The sequence below is a fragment of the Myotis myotis genome, unplaced genomic scaffold, assembly GCF_014108235.1.
Source record: "Myotis myotis isolate mMyoMyo1 unplaced genomic scaffold, mMyoMyo1.p scaffold_m19_p_23, whole genome shotgun sequence".
NCBI lineage: Eukaryota > Metazoa > Chordata > Mammalia > Chiroptera > Vespertilionidae > Myotis > Myotis myotis.
Window position 1 is genome coordinate 6,352,388 of NW_023416328.1, and position 15,945 is coordinate 6,368,332.

The window sequence follows — 15,945 nt, forward strand, 5'->3', positions numbered from 1 at the left end:
AAATCGTCTAAAACCCAGCTTATGCTCACAGCCAGAAAAAGCTTCTGAATGCTCACGAATCAGTGGGCATTCACGATGACCTTTCTCGGTTGTTTTGCTATCGCTGTAGAAGATGACTTGTTTATTTCACAATTCTTAGGTCATTAGGAGGATTCAGTTAGTTACTTGCTAATTATTAACATTAACAGCCCAGAAAAATGCGTGCTATTCGATCGCTGGTCTCATCGATCGTCTTGGTAATTTTTTAAAATTTGCACCCACCCTTGTTGAACCCTAAATAGGACAAGAAAAATGAAAGACACGGGTCTTCATGGCCCTTGTCAACAGAAACACAGGTCTGAGGAGGAAAGCATTTGGCCGGCTAATCGTGGGTGTAGGTCCGTACTGTTGCGTGGCCACAAGGCAAACATGGAGGGTCCCATTTCAATTATTCTAGATTTCACCTCGTGGTCCCACTGCCCATATTTCAAGTGCTCTGATGTCACATGTGGCTAGTGGCTACCGTGTAGTACAGGCCGGATACAGAACACTTCCACGCGCACAGAGAGCTCTATCGGACAGGCCTGGTCTAGGAGATGAAAGAACAGAGCTGTGAGCGTTGGGTGGCTACACATTTAGTTTAAAAGATGTACACAAAATGGCCCGGCCGGCGTGGCTCAGGGGTTGAGCACCAACCTGTGAACCAGGAGGTCACGGTTCGATTCCGGGTCAGGGCACGTGCCCGGGTTGCGGGCTCCATTCCCAGTACAGGGCATGCAGGAGGCAGCCGATCGATGATTCTCTTATCATTGATGTTCCATCTCTCTCTCCCTTCCTCTCTGAAATCAATAAAAATATATTTAAAAAAACAACATAAAGGGCAAATGGAGATTTCCTGACTAGCTCTTCAAAAAAAAAAAAAAAAAGAAAGAAAGAAAAGAGAGAGATGTACAGAAAATAGTCTACCTGAATTTTGCGGTTACGTTGAGATAGCTTTCCACTTGCATACAACTGCTTTCCCCAATGCACAAAGCCAAGAAAAAAAAAATAATACAACATATACCCTCTCCCCGGCATCACCCCTAGTTTACTTTCAATGGTAAAGCCCCTCTCTTCCCTGTCAACAGCATCTCCCACCCAAAAGGCGAACAAGAATGCCTCCCGCCTACAGAGAAGGGCGTTATGGTTGCGGGCCAAAGGGCGAGTCATGGTGTTAAGAGAGAAAGACCCTCCCAAGATACACTTAAACACTAGAACACACAGCAGGTGTGAAACGGACGAAGGCAGAGCAGGCGCGTCCCCCCCCCCCCGCCCCCCGCCTCGGTGGGCCACCATCGCACGTCTATTTGTCTATTTATTGAACGTCTGCATTCCCTGCCCAACTGTCAGGCGGGCGGCGAGGGCAGCGCGCAAGTGTTCCGCTGGCTGTTGGACACCCATGGCAAGCCCAGCCCCGGGGACCCAACAGATGCTCAGATTTTTCTGGAGTGATCGAATGCAACGTAAGAGGAGTGGTATTCTGTGAGAAGAACAGCAAGCAGCCTCCGGGGGCCTGGATCCAATTCTTTCCTATCCGGATCGCCAGGCACCCTTTCGGGCCGGATGCAAACCGAAAAGGCCTCAGATCTAGGCGCGCGCCTCAAGTTCGCGGTCTCCCATGCTCAGCAAGGGCGTAGCCCCAACGCCTCTCTTCACACACGGGCGCTCTCCCCTGCCCCCCCCCCCCCGCCCCCGCACGCTGGCTACTGTCTCTGTCCCACGGAAGAGGAGAGCAAGGCGCAGGGGAGCTGCTCTGTGACCTTCCCAGCCCTGCTCAAGGTCACAGAGCAACAGACATAGAGTGGGAGACCCTCCCCTGGGGAGGAACATGGTCCCTTACTATCTGTACGATGCCAACGGTCCTGGGCACGCCTTCCAGCAACGGCCTGGCTCGGCATCTTGGTACCCCCGGAGTTTGGCGGGCCCCCCACAAATGCCCTCATAGCATCTCTATTCAACTGTCCACATGGCTCAGGGCTCCTTAGCATCCGGGAAGGTGCCTATTGGGGTCCCAGACGTGGGCAAGGCTCAGCAGAGCCTGCCTCTCTCCAACAGTGACATGGGGACTCGCAGCGACCTTGCCACCTGTCCCCTGGACGGCAGCCTCGTGCTGTGGCCGCCGTGGCCATCTGCTTCTGTACACTGACCACTGCCTGGCGCTGGGGAGAGCTGGCCGCCGCTCAAGTGGTAGCTGCCATTTTCCTCCTGACACTGAAGTTCTCCCCAACAACCCCTTTATTTTATTTTTTTAAAATATATTTTTATTGATTTCAGAGAGGAAGGGAGAGAGAGAGAGAGAGAGAGAGACATCCATGATGAGAGAGAATCATGGATCGGCTGCCTCCTGCACGCCCCGCACTGGGGGTCGAGCCTGCAACCCGGGCGTGTGCCCTGACGGGGAATCGAACCGTGACCTCCTGGTTCCTAGGTTGACGCTCAACCACTGAACCCGCCTGCTGGGCCCACCCCATTTTAAAAACACACGTGCAGGCGGTGTGGTACGGGCCTGCTGAGCCCTGCAAACAACTGCCTACAGGGGGCTCCGGATTTCCTGTTTGGCCCCGTTCAGATGAGGGCTTTTAGAAGGCTGACCTGATGAAGCACTCATTGTCATTAAAAAGCCGCTACGCCTAAAGCAACAGGTTCCAAGCGGACCCATATGAAGAGCTCATATTTGGTTTAATATTTTATCAAGAGCTTGCCAAGTGGGACGCGAAAGGGCGTTGAGTATCATACAGGCACCTCTCATGGAGGAAGGAGAAACGAGCATGAATCGGATTCCCTCGTGAGTGAGACGCCATCCTCCGCTCCTGTTCTTGGGGGTCCCCTACGGCAGGCAGCATCCCCGCCCGCGGCTGATCAACACGGTGCTCACGGCAGCGCACACTCACCCGGGGCCCCAGCCCAGCGCCAAGCACAGTTAATCCCCAGGGCTCCCCGGGGAGAGATATCATCTCCCCTTTCTACAGGAGAGGAGCCGGGCTCGGGGAGACAGTCACGTGGCGGAGGTGCTGGCGTGTCTGGCCCCTTGGCCCAGGGGCCGTTCTGTGAGCCTGCCTTCACCCAGACCGGAAACTGCCAGGAAATAAACATGGAGCTAAGGCCACGAGGACACAGCCCGTGTCCCGCGAATGGTGAGGATGAGACTCACACGAGGCCGGCCGGTGTGGCTCAGTGGTTGAGCATCGACCTAGGAACCAGGAGGTCCAGGTTCGATGGCCGCGGTCTGGTGGCTGGCGGAGTCACAGGCACGTGCTGGGAATTTGGGGGTTATGAGGGGAGGGCAAGGGGCAAACACAGGCTACAGTCAGATCAGGAAGAGCTCAAAGCCCAGTCATGTGGGGAAGAACGGGGAACCCGACCCTGGGCAGGGATGAAAGGCCTGATTTCGGGCCCTGGCTGGTGTGGCTCAGTGGATAGAGCGTCGGCCTGCAGACCAAAGGGTCCCAGGTTCCACTGCAGTCAAGGGCACGTGCCTGGGTTGTGGGCTTGATCCCCAGTGGGGGGCGTGCAGGAGGCAGCCGATCCCTGATTCTCTCTCATCATGGATGTTTCTCTCTCTCTCTCCCTCTCCCTTCCTCTCTGAAATCGATAAAATATACATTTAAAACAAACAAAGGAACGAAAACTTGCCTCCACTCACCAAGGAGTGGAGCAGCCAGGGCCCTGCCGCGTCCCTGGTCCTTGCCCAGGAGAGAGCCACTTGGCTCCCTGGCCGGCCCCCTGGCACTGCCCGGCAGGGAAACATGCTTGGCTTATTCAGACGTGACTTACTGGCACTTCGAGGCCGTTGGCGCGGCAGAATGGACAGGCTGACCTGGCCAGGAAGGAGCGGGTGACGCAGACAGCCAGCACCAGGTGGGCGCAGCGGGCCACCCTGAGCAGGTCGGGGGCTCACGAGGAAGGTCCCAGAGGGCCCTGGCTGGTGTGGCTCAGCGGATAGAGCATCAGCCCTCAGACTGAAGGGACCCGGGTTCGATTCCGGTCAAGGGTAAATACGGGTTGCAGGCTCTGGACGGGGCACGGGTAGGAGGCAACCAATCGATGTGTCTCTCTCACATTGATGTTTCTGTCTCCTCCCCCCCCACCCTCTCTAAAAATCAATGGGAAAATATCCTGGGGTGAGGATTAACAACAACAAAAGGGTCCCAGAGAGAAGATGGGGGAGATGATTTACCCCATGGGGGGTAGAGGGGCACCAGGTCCTTGGGCACCTCCAGGCCACAGAGGACACAGCAAATGGACAGTGGCGAAGGCAAGACTCACAGGAGCCTGGCCGGTGTGGCTCAGCTGTTGAACATTGACCTATGAGCCAGGGGGTCACGGTTCGATTCCCTGACAGGGCCCGAGCCCAGGAACACCCTGTAACCCGTTTCCTTCAGTCCTCACAATACTGCACACACAGGTCTCTCCCATCCCAGGCAGGGGGCGCGGAGGCTCGGAGGTGGAATGAACTGCCCCAGATGAACTCACTCATCCTGGCCAGCAGCTGGACACACAGCCCCTAGCACACTTCCTTAGAGTCTCTCTCTGCCTTCAAGTCAGTGGCCTAGTTTGTCATTTCACAAGGTGGTGCGATGATTTGATGACTGAACAGGCCTCTCCTTCACCTGCTATCAGCTCCTGTGGGCAACAACCGCTTCTCTCAAACCCTAACCTGGAAGCTGAACCTGTTCTAACAGTAACATAGGACCATCCATGAAACTGATCAGCTTGGGGCAGGTATTCCTAGCAGCAGGGGAGGAGAGTACCAAAGGACTGGAAGATGTCCCACCAGCGAGGCTCAGTGGCTGAGGGTGGACCTATGTGACCCAGGAGGTCAGGGTTTGATTCCCGCTCAGGGCACATGCCCGGGTTGTGGGCTCCACCCCCAGTAGGGGGGCGTGCAGGAGGCAGCCCATCCATGATGCTCTCTCATCATGGATTTTTCTCTCTCTCCCTCTTCCTTCCTCTCTGAAATACATTTTAAAAAAAATCACTCATCTATTTAAAAAAGATAAAATAAAAAGGTTCAATTGGCCTAGATGGCACCTGGAACCGCATCTCCTGAAAACGGGCATTTTGGAAGCAGGTGCCACAGGCTGCATTTGCCATTTTGCCTGCGCTTCCTGCTCGGAGCCCTGGGAGCATCAGAGAAGCCACAGACACTGGCGCTGCTCCGGGCCACGCACACTCCGCTCCGCATCTTCCGGGCAGCCCTGCCCCGAATAATTCACGTCCACTACGCCCCTATCGCACTGAATACAAGCACATTGTGCAGCTGGAAATGGGAAACCTGATTCAGATCACGGGAGAAGGTACAAAAACATCGAGTCCGACACAATGCTGTCTTTTTTTTCGGGGGTGCATCTTGCAAACCTAGCAGGAGAGCGTGGGGGGAAAGGAGTCCAGCGAGATCCACTTGGGAAGAAAAACGCAGAATGCAAATAGCCTCCCGTGTGTCCCAGCCCAGCAACCGCCACCCAAACCCACCCAGGCCTCCCCGAGCTACGCCCCCCGTCTCCGCTGCAGCACCCCCAACCCAAATCCCTGCGGCAGGTGCACGCACTTGGATTCGAAAAGGAAGCCCGCTCCCCCAGGGGACGGGACAGGGACTGGGGGTGCAGGCTGGCACCACCGCAGGACTCGCCCCACAGGGGCGGGAATGAAGGGAAAACGAGGCTGATCTCGAGACACCCTCCTCCTTTCCTCTGCAGACGCGAGGGAGGAAAAGCAGCAGAAGGCTTCTAGAATGAGGGCGTGGAGGTGCGGGCCGCGGAGGTGCGGGCGGTGGCGGGCTGGACCGGGAGCACGGTTCTAACCGCGGGATTTGGGTAACAGCCACCTGCAATGGCCACTGGTGGCGAGAAAAAAAGGGGAAACAGACATGGAGGGACCCGTGTTTACAACTGCGGCAGTGGCACCAGCAGAAGCACCAGCTCTGCACCAGCAGCCGCGGGCGGGCGGGAGGCGGAGGGAGAGAGGGAGGGCGGGCGGGCGGGAGAGGAGGAGGGAGGGATTCCCCGACTTTGCACTCAGCCCACTGCGCTCGGCTGGGGCCCCAGGGCTGGGTTGTGCAGCGGAGCCCCCCTTCCCCATCCCCCCCCCTTTATTGGGGGAGCCCCCACATCTCGTCGATGGGGAAGGTTCCTCCTCCTCTACTCTGGTGATCGCGTCCCCTAATACTCGCCGCTGCATCCTTGCGGGATGCCCGCTTGACTGACAGCCGCCGCAGCCAATCGCCGCCGGGCCCCCGGGAAAGGTAGACTTTCCCAACGCGCCGATTGGACGGCGGGGAAGGAGGGTCCTCGTTGATTGGCGTGCTTCTCGGAGTAGAAAGTAGTAAACAACCTTGGTCCACGGCTGAGCTCGGAGGGCGCGGGGTGCCAGCTCGCCCGTCCTCGCCCCGCACGGCACCGGGGAGGGAGGCGGGTGGCTGGGCGCACGCGAGACAAAGGGAGCCCACAGCGGGGAGACCGCGAAGGGTCTCCCCGGAAAGCAAACACGAGTGGGCGTCCCTTAGAGCCCCTCTCTGGGCGAGAACTGCTGACTCGCAGCTTCCTATCATTTTTGTTCTGGGGAACACCACAGAGGTTTTTTTTCCCCTTGCACATTTTTTTTTTTTTTTTTTTTTTTTTTTTTTTTACTCCTCTTCTTAGGGGTTAAAAACATCAGAAGGGAGCAGGGCACATTGGTGGACTCTCCCTCCTGCTCCCATCACCTTCAGGTCTCAGCGGTGTCTTTTCGGGCGTTAAGTCCCGGCACTGAAAATCGTTACCTTCCACCACACGCCCTGTGAGACCTTTTGCATCGCAAGTTCCTGGAGCTGTGATGGCGCGCGAAAGGGGCCCTGGGTTGGAAACACATATAAACGGAAACAGAGATGATGGCATTAAGGGCACTTGACACGACATGAGCAGGTCATTTGCATTTTCCGTGCAGGGTGTAATTCATCTCCGATCCCGCACTGGATGGCTATTCGCGGTCTATCACAACCTAGCCTTCTTCTTGCCCTCCTCCTCCTCCTGTATAGCACCTTAGCCCAGAAACCCTGCTGTTCCCCGGAACCAGGTGGCCCCCAGGAGGTCTGCACAGACCACCTTTCGAAGCCGGTTTCCAGAGGAGCCCCTCCCTGGGCTGGCCAAGGTCAGAGAAGGCACCCAAGAGGGACCCCCAGGACTTTACACTCTGGTGATAAGCCACACTGTCACCTTCAGCCGGCCAGCCGGCCGGTCCAAGCTTTCAACATAAAGAGAGGTACAAAGGACTCTTAAATACATACATACATATATATATAATATATGTGAATATATATATATATATATATATATATATATATATATATATACACACACACACATATATATATATTTAAATTTATTTCAGGGGAAGGGAGAGGGAGCAAGAGATAGAAACATCAATCATGGGAGAGAATCATTGATTGGCTGCCTCCTGTACACCCCACACTGGGGATTGAGCCTGCAACCCAAGGCATGTGCCCTGACCGGGGATCGAACTGTGATGTCCTGGTTTGTAGGTTGACACTCAACCACTGAGCCACGCCAGCCAGGTCTGAGTATATTTTTCCCCCCACTGATTTCTAGAGAGAGTAGAAGGGAGGGATGGACGGGGAGAGAGAGAGAGAGAGAGAGAGAAACATCGATGTGAGAGAGACACACTGAATGGCTGCCTCTCTCACGCCCTCTGACCAGGATGGGGGATCAAACCTGCAACCCAGGCAGGTGCCCTTGACCGGGAATCAAACCTGAGACCCTTCTGTGAGTGGGCAGATGCTCTAACCCCTGAGCACACCGGACAGGGTGAGCTTGTGTATTCTTAAAGGTCCACATCTTTAAGACCTATGGCTATGGGAGAGGAACCTATTTCTTGACTTGTCCACCAGCAGCGGAGCCTGCAGGGACCAGTCCCCTCGCGGGACACAGAGCCCATCACTCCCCCACTTCATTCACTCGTTCACGCTAACGCTCCCGTGAAAAGCTCTGGGGGTCAGCGTGGTGTGCAGAGAGGGTCGCCGGGTGCCCGACGGTGTCTTGGAGCTTTTGCGGCTACGCTCCTCGGCTGGCTCAGAGGTCAGGCTGTTGGCATGACTGATCACTAGTGTTTTAAACGATGCAAATGTGATTACAGTTGGAACACGTCCTCTAACAGAAGGAAGAGAAGACAGGCATCCAGCAGCTTCCTTACACTCGCCGCCCTTTCAAGGCTGCAGGGATCTCAGGGAAGAAAGCAAAGGCTCCCATTGGCTCACTGAAAGCGATGTCGTGCAGAGAACGGATCTAGGCACAGGGGCTCCTTTGTCATAATGTCAAGAGCCGCTCACTTTCCCTGGATGTTTCCAGTAAGAGAATGTGTACTGCTCTCCAGAGAGACTATAGGTGGCTGCTCCGCAAAACCCACACTTCTGTTTGCTAATGTCAAGAACATGGCGGCTACATTTACACAAACATGACGAGCTCAAACAACTTATGAGTAAACATGCCAGCTAGAAGATTAGGGAAGACATATTCGTCTGTATGTCATCACATGCCCCCCACCCCAACCCCCCAATCTATATTGATATAGAGAGATAGGTAAGTGTAGATAGATATAGAGCTATAGCTATAGACATAGGTATAGGTAGATAGATATAGATATAGACATAGGTATAGGTATATAGATAGATATAGCTAGATATAGATATAGATATATAAATATAGATATAGACTTAGGTAGATGTAGATATATAGATATTGATATTGATATAGACTTAGGTATAGGTAGGTATATAGATATAGATAGATATAGGTACAGACATAGATATATAGATATAGATAGATATAGACATAGGTAAGGTATAGGTAGGTATATAAAGACACAGGCATAGCTAGATATATAGATAGTTAGCTATATAGATATAGATATATAGATATAGACAGGTAAGGTATAGGTAGGCATATAGATATAGACACAGATATAGGTAGAGATATAGATAGAGATATATGTGAACAGAAAAGTTTTAAGAGCATGTTCGGCTTACACTAAAATGTTCAGTACTTAGAATGGTCCTTTTGCCACGATTCATACCCCAGCATATAATGTGGGATGCTGTGCTAAAGAGATACCACTCAAACTCACCGTCTCCTCATCCCCCAAATTCATTCCGACCTGCTACCCTGTCCTTCCCCCGGAATCCGCCCGCGCTGCCTACGGTTAGCGCCCCACAGCGTTCCCGTATAAAACACGCAGCCATGAGCCAGGCCGCATGGACTTGTGTCTCGCCGCCGCCCGGAGTTATCTAACGTGAACAAATAGGCATTATTTACTGTAGTGAGAACGAGAATGATCCACTGCCACTTACACAGCCATGAATTGATTTTTGATTAATGGTTAAGCAAAAAGCAAACAAGCCCATCTGCTCGAAAAACAAACAAACAAAGGGAATTAGCGGCACGCACCGTCCGCAGGAACGTCTCCAGTGCCAGTGCGTTTCAGCTCCTGGCGAGATGGCATGATGTTTTTTTTTTCTCTCACCGCAGTGATGAGAACGGACTGCCGACGAGAATAGGATTCTGTATGCAGGTGTCGTTTCTCCTCTGGCAACGGTTAATTCTATATAGACCACTGTGCAGGGTGAAATAAAATGAAAAACCAGCAATCCCACTACCACGCAAGCCCAGGAGACTCCGTGTATCTCTACCTCGGTCTAGACTTCCTTCTGGACCCGCTTGGTGACAGCCAGGAAATGGCACGTGGCTTGGTCCTCCTTTAAGGGCTACTCTGTGGCCAAGTCAACAATGAGGAAGGCGAGGGATCCTGTCTACCCCGGAAGGCGAGTGTTGAAAAATGTTCAGTATCTCTGAAGGTGTCAAAGAACATTTAAAAATATATTTTTGCCCTGGCTGGTGTTGCTCAGTGGATAGAGCATTGGCCTGTGGACCAAAGGGTCCCAGGTTCAATTCTGGTCAAGGGCATGTAACCTCGGTTGCAGGCTCCTCCCAGGCCCGGACCCTGCTCAGGGCACGTGCAGGAGGCAACACATCGATGTGTTTCTCTGACATTGATATTTCTGTCTCTGACTCTCTCTAAAAATCAATGGAAACATATCCTCAGGTGAGGATTAAACACACACACAATAAAATATATTTTCATTGATTTCAAAGAGGGGAAGGGAGAGGGAGAGAGAGCCAGACACATCAGTGATGACAGAGAATCATGGGCTGGCTGCCTCCTGCACGCCCCCTACTGGGGATCGAGCCCGCAACCCCGGGCATGTGCCCTGACCGGGAATTGAACCTGTGACCTCCTGGTTCCTGGGTTGACACTCAATCGTGGAGCCACAGTGGCCGGGCTAAGAGGGTTTGCGTTAGGAGATGGCATCCAGAGAGTCCTCAGAATAGACATCTGGTCATAATCAATAAGTCCTGACTTCAGGGTCCGAATGGTTACTCAACAGGGATAATTCCAGCGATTACAAGAGCTATCATGATCTAACACGTAAGTTCACTCGAGGACCCCAATTATGGAGGCATGGGTGTTGTTTTGGCTGCCTTTGGCTAGCACGTTTATGAAAAACAGGTTAAGTGACTGGCTCCAAATGACTTCTTAATAAATAAAAAGAAAAAAAGGAAAACAAAACAACAAAAAATAAAGCTCCAGTGTTTAAGATTTGCTTAGAAAAAAAACAAACAAAATTGGAACATCACCTCCCTGTCAAGAGCATGATTAATGGCTTATGTGATAGAAGCGTACGTATCTGTGTTACTATTACAGGATGCTTCCTAAGAGCCTATAACTGCCCTAAAGATTCTTCTGGAACCGAGGAGCCCTCTTCCCGCTCCTCTCTCCCTTAAAACAACAACAAAAAAGCCTTTGTGCAATTTCCGGAAAATTTTTCGACTACGACTATCAATAGGCCATTCAGCAATGCGAACTGTTGTCCAGGTATTCACATGAGATTCTGAAGGCCCTGCCATCGACAGGATCACTCACCTCCCCCAAACAGCCAATGCAAATACTATACCCCACCCACTTAGGTAGAAAACAAACATTAGAAAGCTGCCTAGCCCAGCTGGTGTGGCTCAGTGGTTGAGCGTCGACCTAGGAACCAGGAGGTCACGGTTCGATTCCGTTCAGGGCACATGCCTGGGTTGGAGGCTCGATCTTCAGTAGGGGGCGTGCAGGAGGCAGCCGATCCAATGATTCTCTCTCATCATGGGTGTTTCTCTATCTCCCTCTCCCTTCCTCTCTGAAATCAATAAAAAAATATATATTTTTTAAAAAAGTAATCTAGCCCTAGCCAGTCTGGCTCAATGGATAGAGCCTCGGCCTGAGGCTGAAGGGTCCCGGGTTCGATTCCGGTCAAGGCCAGATGCCGGGGTTGTGGGCTCAATCCCCAGTGGGGTGGGGGGCGTGCAGGAGGCAGCTGATTAATGAGTCTCTCTCATCATTGATGTTTCTATCTCTCCCTCTCCTCTCCCTTCCTCTCTGAAATCAATAAAAAAAACATATTTATAAAAAATAAAATAAAACAGATCTCCCTATTTAAAAAAAAAAAAAAAAGTAACCTGTCTACCTGGAAACCCATTCTGAGATTGGACCAAACCGGGCTGACCAGGTCGACAAGAACACCGAATCAATCAGTTGCCTTGACATCACACGAAGAACCGCCACTTACATCACTTTATAGGACAGACCGGATTCCCTCGAGGGGTGAGGCCGGGCCCGAGCTCAGAGGGTGTTTCGGCTGAAGGGAGGGGAGAGAGCATTTCAGGCCTGGACGCAGCAAGACCTCAAAGGACAGGACCACCCCACCCTCGCTGTCTCCGTCTTAGAAGAGTGTATTGAGCTAGTCCTGGCGGACGTCTGATCAGCGGGCCGTTCGTGACAGCGCCCGGGAACCAGCCCTCCGATGCACCTCTGCTTTGCTTTTCACACTCAATCACTTCCATAAATAAAGCCTTTTCCGATCAAAAACAAGGCGTCGGGAGAAGGGCGAGGGCGTCAGTTTTCACCAAAACACAGCGACGCAAACACCGCAGCAGCGGCCGAGGCTGGGCGATCCGGTCTCTGCCACTGAGATGCATTAAACAAACAAACGAAAAAGTTCGAGGCAACAGACGTCAATCTGAGAGTCACCCCGGGTTTTTCAAGGTTGTCACTGCTGCCTATGAAAAGCTGTCGAGTCACAGACTGTCCCCAAGCAGCGGGAGCCCTCGGGGCCTGCCTCTCCCGGGATCCAAGAGCTGCAGTGTCCTCCAGCTCCTTACAGCAGCATGAATACTCGACAGAAATGTTAAAAATTATCCCACAATGCCTGGCGCCGTGCTTGAGCGTCGCCCCACGAACCAGGAGGTCACGGTTCGATTCCCGGTCAGGACACATGACCGGTTGCGGGTTCCATCCCCAGGGTGGGGTGCAGGAGGCAGCCGATCCATGATTCTCTCTCATCGTTGAGGTTTCTCTCTCTCTCTCCCTCTCCCTTAGTCTCTGAAATCAATTAATATATATATATATATATATTATTTATTTATTTTAAATGACAGGTCAATACTTCAGTTACTTAGCCTCCCGTTATCTCAGACGTGGCTGATGCTAAAGGCGTGGAGGGCAAGGACTGTGGGGACTGAGGGCAGTAGCCACGCAAAAATACTCTCTCCCTCCACGCACCGAATGTGGTCAAATGGAGCTGGGCGCGCGGCAAAATGACTCGTTTGCATAAAAGTCTGAATTGGGGATTATTTTTTAATGTATGGAGTTTTTCTCCGGGGAAGGCTTGGCACAATAACAAGAATCGGGATCCTAAGCAGCCCTGGGGACCTGTTTCACTGAATAAGAATAATGCGCCATTAGGCCAGCGGTTGTAACTAAGTGTTTCCGAGGGCTTGGAGTCATTGTTCTCACGTAGTTAAAGCATCAAGTTCCTATAAAAGAAAGGATTCTACGGGGCATTGAACGTAACTGGTTACTTTCTATGGCATTTCACGGAATCGGTTACTTTGTCATGGACGGGGAGGTCAAGATGCACTAGATGCAATACATAGTCACATCAGGCATGTCCTGGCTTTAGGGGGGACCCCGAATGACTCTGCAGAGGACTTGGGGTACCCATTCAATTGGCTGCCTCCTGCATGAGGCCTGACCAGGGCCAGGGATTGAACCTGCAACCCAGGTACATGCCCTTGACCGGGAATCGAACCTGAGACCCTTTGGTCTGTCTGCTGGTCACCCCTGAGCCTAACCGGCCAGGGCAACAACAGAAAATTCCGAAGAGACACAAACGGGCTCCTGGCACCTCCCACCTCCCTCCCCCAGAGGCCTAAGAACCTGCAATCTCCCGTTACGTACAGGGCAGAGCAGGAGGAGAGCTAACCCCAGGGGAAGTCTACAGATGTGCAGCCTGAGTCTGTCCTCCCCAGGAATATGGAACACGGGTCAGCCTTAGTCACTCTCTCCGCTCTTGGTCAACGCTCCTCGCCAGTAACTCACAGCAGCAGCATCGTTCACGGCGGCTCACGGACATGCCATCTTGCTTCCAGGAAACCCATTACGAAGGAGAATAGTAAATGGTTTCTCCCGGCTTTCCCAACATCTTTAATTTCAGCGGCAACGTGGACAGCGTCGCGAGGAAAAGGCGGCTTACACGTTCCACCCCTCGCTCTCCCACAGCCAGCGAGTCCTATCCACGAGGAGGTGCTACCGTGGGGTGGCGTTTGTAACACGGGTGGGCGCTTTCCGTGTGCGCACACAAGTATCAGATGCAATAAATATCGATCAAGCTTCGGCGACTGGCAGGGTTCAGACGTGGGGGAGGGATTTGGGGATTTTCATGATTTCGAGGAGTCGGCCACGGCCACCATGACCGGCTGCTTGATGGGCACGGATGACACGCCAGGCCCTGTCCGACGCCCTCTACACGCACAACATTCCTGAGAGGGGCAGATGCCCATCCCATTCTGAACTAGGGAAAGCGATGCCCGGCCAGTGTGGCTCAGTGGTTGAGCATCAACCTGTGAACCAGGTTGTCACAGTTCGAATCCCGGTCAGGGCACATGCCCGGGGTTGCAGGCTCCATCCCCAGTAGGGGGCGTGCAGGAGGCAGCCGGTCCATGGTTCTCTCTCATCATGGATGTTTCGCTCTCTCTCTCTCTCCCTTCCTCTCTAGAATGAAATCAATAAAAAAATTTTAAAAAAATAGGAAGTGAACAGGTTTTACAAACCCACACCAATGAGAAACCCAGTGGCTCACCACCAGGAGGTTATACCAACTTCCAGGACCAATGGGCCCAAATGCAATTTCTTTCTTTTTTTAAAACAGTATTTTCTTTTTAATATTTTTTTATTGATTTTTTTTTTTTTTAGAGAGGAAAGGGAGAGGGAGAGAGAGAGAGAAACATCGATGATGAGAGAGAATCACGGACCAGCTGCCTCCTGCACGCCCCTCCCTGGGGATGGAGCCCTGGCATGTGCCCTGACCGGGAATCGAACCGGCGGCCTCTGGGTTCCTGGGTCAACGCTGAACGGCTGAGCTGCACTGGCCGGGCCCCAATGCAATGGCAACTCTTCAGTGGGGCCCGCCATTCTCATCTCAGAAGTCAGGAACTCTCACCCGCAGCACTTGACGGTCCCGTGATGAGTGCAGTGACATCAGCGGAGCCGGCACAGCCACCCGGTCCTGTCCTCACTTGCTCCCTGCCACACGCGTCACCGGGAGAGGGGCGAGCTGAGCAGGGCTCTGTCCTGGCCTGCAGGCCGGGGGCAGGACCGGGCATCACCCGGGATGCCTGCCCGGGCCCCGCACTCGCAAACGGGCTCTGCTCCGGGGCCGCCTGCGCTGGGGCCACGCGGGGCAACTACCCGAGGGTGGAAGGGAGGGTGGCGGGGATGCGTCGGCACGGTCCTTGCTGTCCGACAGGGAGGGATGTTGCCGCCTCCGGAAAGCCTGGCATCTCCCTTCGTACAGCCTCCCCGAGCTGCTCTGCCCGGGCTTGCCTGGTAATTGTTATTTATCGTTCATAGAGGAGCTCGCATGTGCAACAGGCTCTGCTGGGGCTTTTGTACCTTGGACACCCTTGGTGACTTCACCAGCACTGACCTGTGGCGGGGGAGGGACCCAGGCCGGCCTGGCCTTGGAATGCAGAGGCCGCCGGGAATATATGGGAACATGCATGTATGTAACATGCATGTGTTTCCGTGGGACGAGCTAGTAAATTCCCTCCCACCCTTTTAAAAAATGTACATATATATTTTATTGGTTTAAGAAAGGAAGGGAGAGAGAGAGAGAGAGAGAGAGAAACATCAATGATGAGAGAGGATCATGGATCGGCTGCCTCCTGCACGCCCCCTACTGGGGACCGAGCCTGCAACCCGGGCACGTGGCCTTGACCGGGAATGGAAGCATGACCTCCTGGTTCATAGGTGGATGCTTAACCCCTGAGCCACGCCGGTCAGGCCCTCCCATCCTCTGGCACTTCAAGTCCTGGCCCCTTGGCCCCAGGGATGCACGTCTCACCCCTGTCTTACTCACCCCTCAGCTAACATGCTACCCTTTCAAAAACGGTTACCAAAAATAAACAAACAAATAAGTAAATACAAAAGGTAATAATGAAAGAAAGAAAAAGAAAAGGAAAAAAAGAAACAGAAATGGTTACAGACCCAACATCCAGTATAGTAAGTAACAAGGCGGCCACAGTGGCTATGTATTCATGATTACGTGTCACTCATCTAAACCCACCGCCCGCTACGTTTATATTCGCTCGCATATACACTTTCAGCAGGATGAAATATTTCACTTCCAAGCCCAGAGTAGACCTGAAACAGCCAATTCCAGGGAGAAGGCCTAGACATAGTGATGCTAAAAGCAGTAAACGCTAAAACTAAACGTGAGGCATGCAAACGGGGCCACGATCCCAAGCCCACACGGGGTCTCAAACACCAGGCACGTGCCGGCCA

General features: G+C 53.0%; 1 protein-coding gene and 1 long non-coding RNA gene across 3 annotated transcripts in view; both read right to left on the minus strand.

Moving 5' to 3' along the window:
- The window catches only part of IGF1R (insulin like growth factor 1 receptor), a 121,809-nt gene that overhangs the window by 46,240 nt on the left and 59,624 nt on the right, over window positions 1–15,945 (minus strand). The window lies entirely within an intron of this gene.
- LOC118679207 lies at window positions 11,663–15,271 on the minus strand. The gene is made up of 2 exons (XR_004975178.1): window positions 14,603–15,271; window positions 11,663–12,069 (listed from the first exon to the last, which is right to left on the minus strand). It is a non-coding gene; the product is annotated as an uncharacterized LOC118679207 (long non-coding RNA).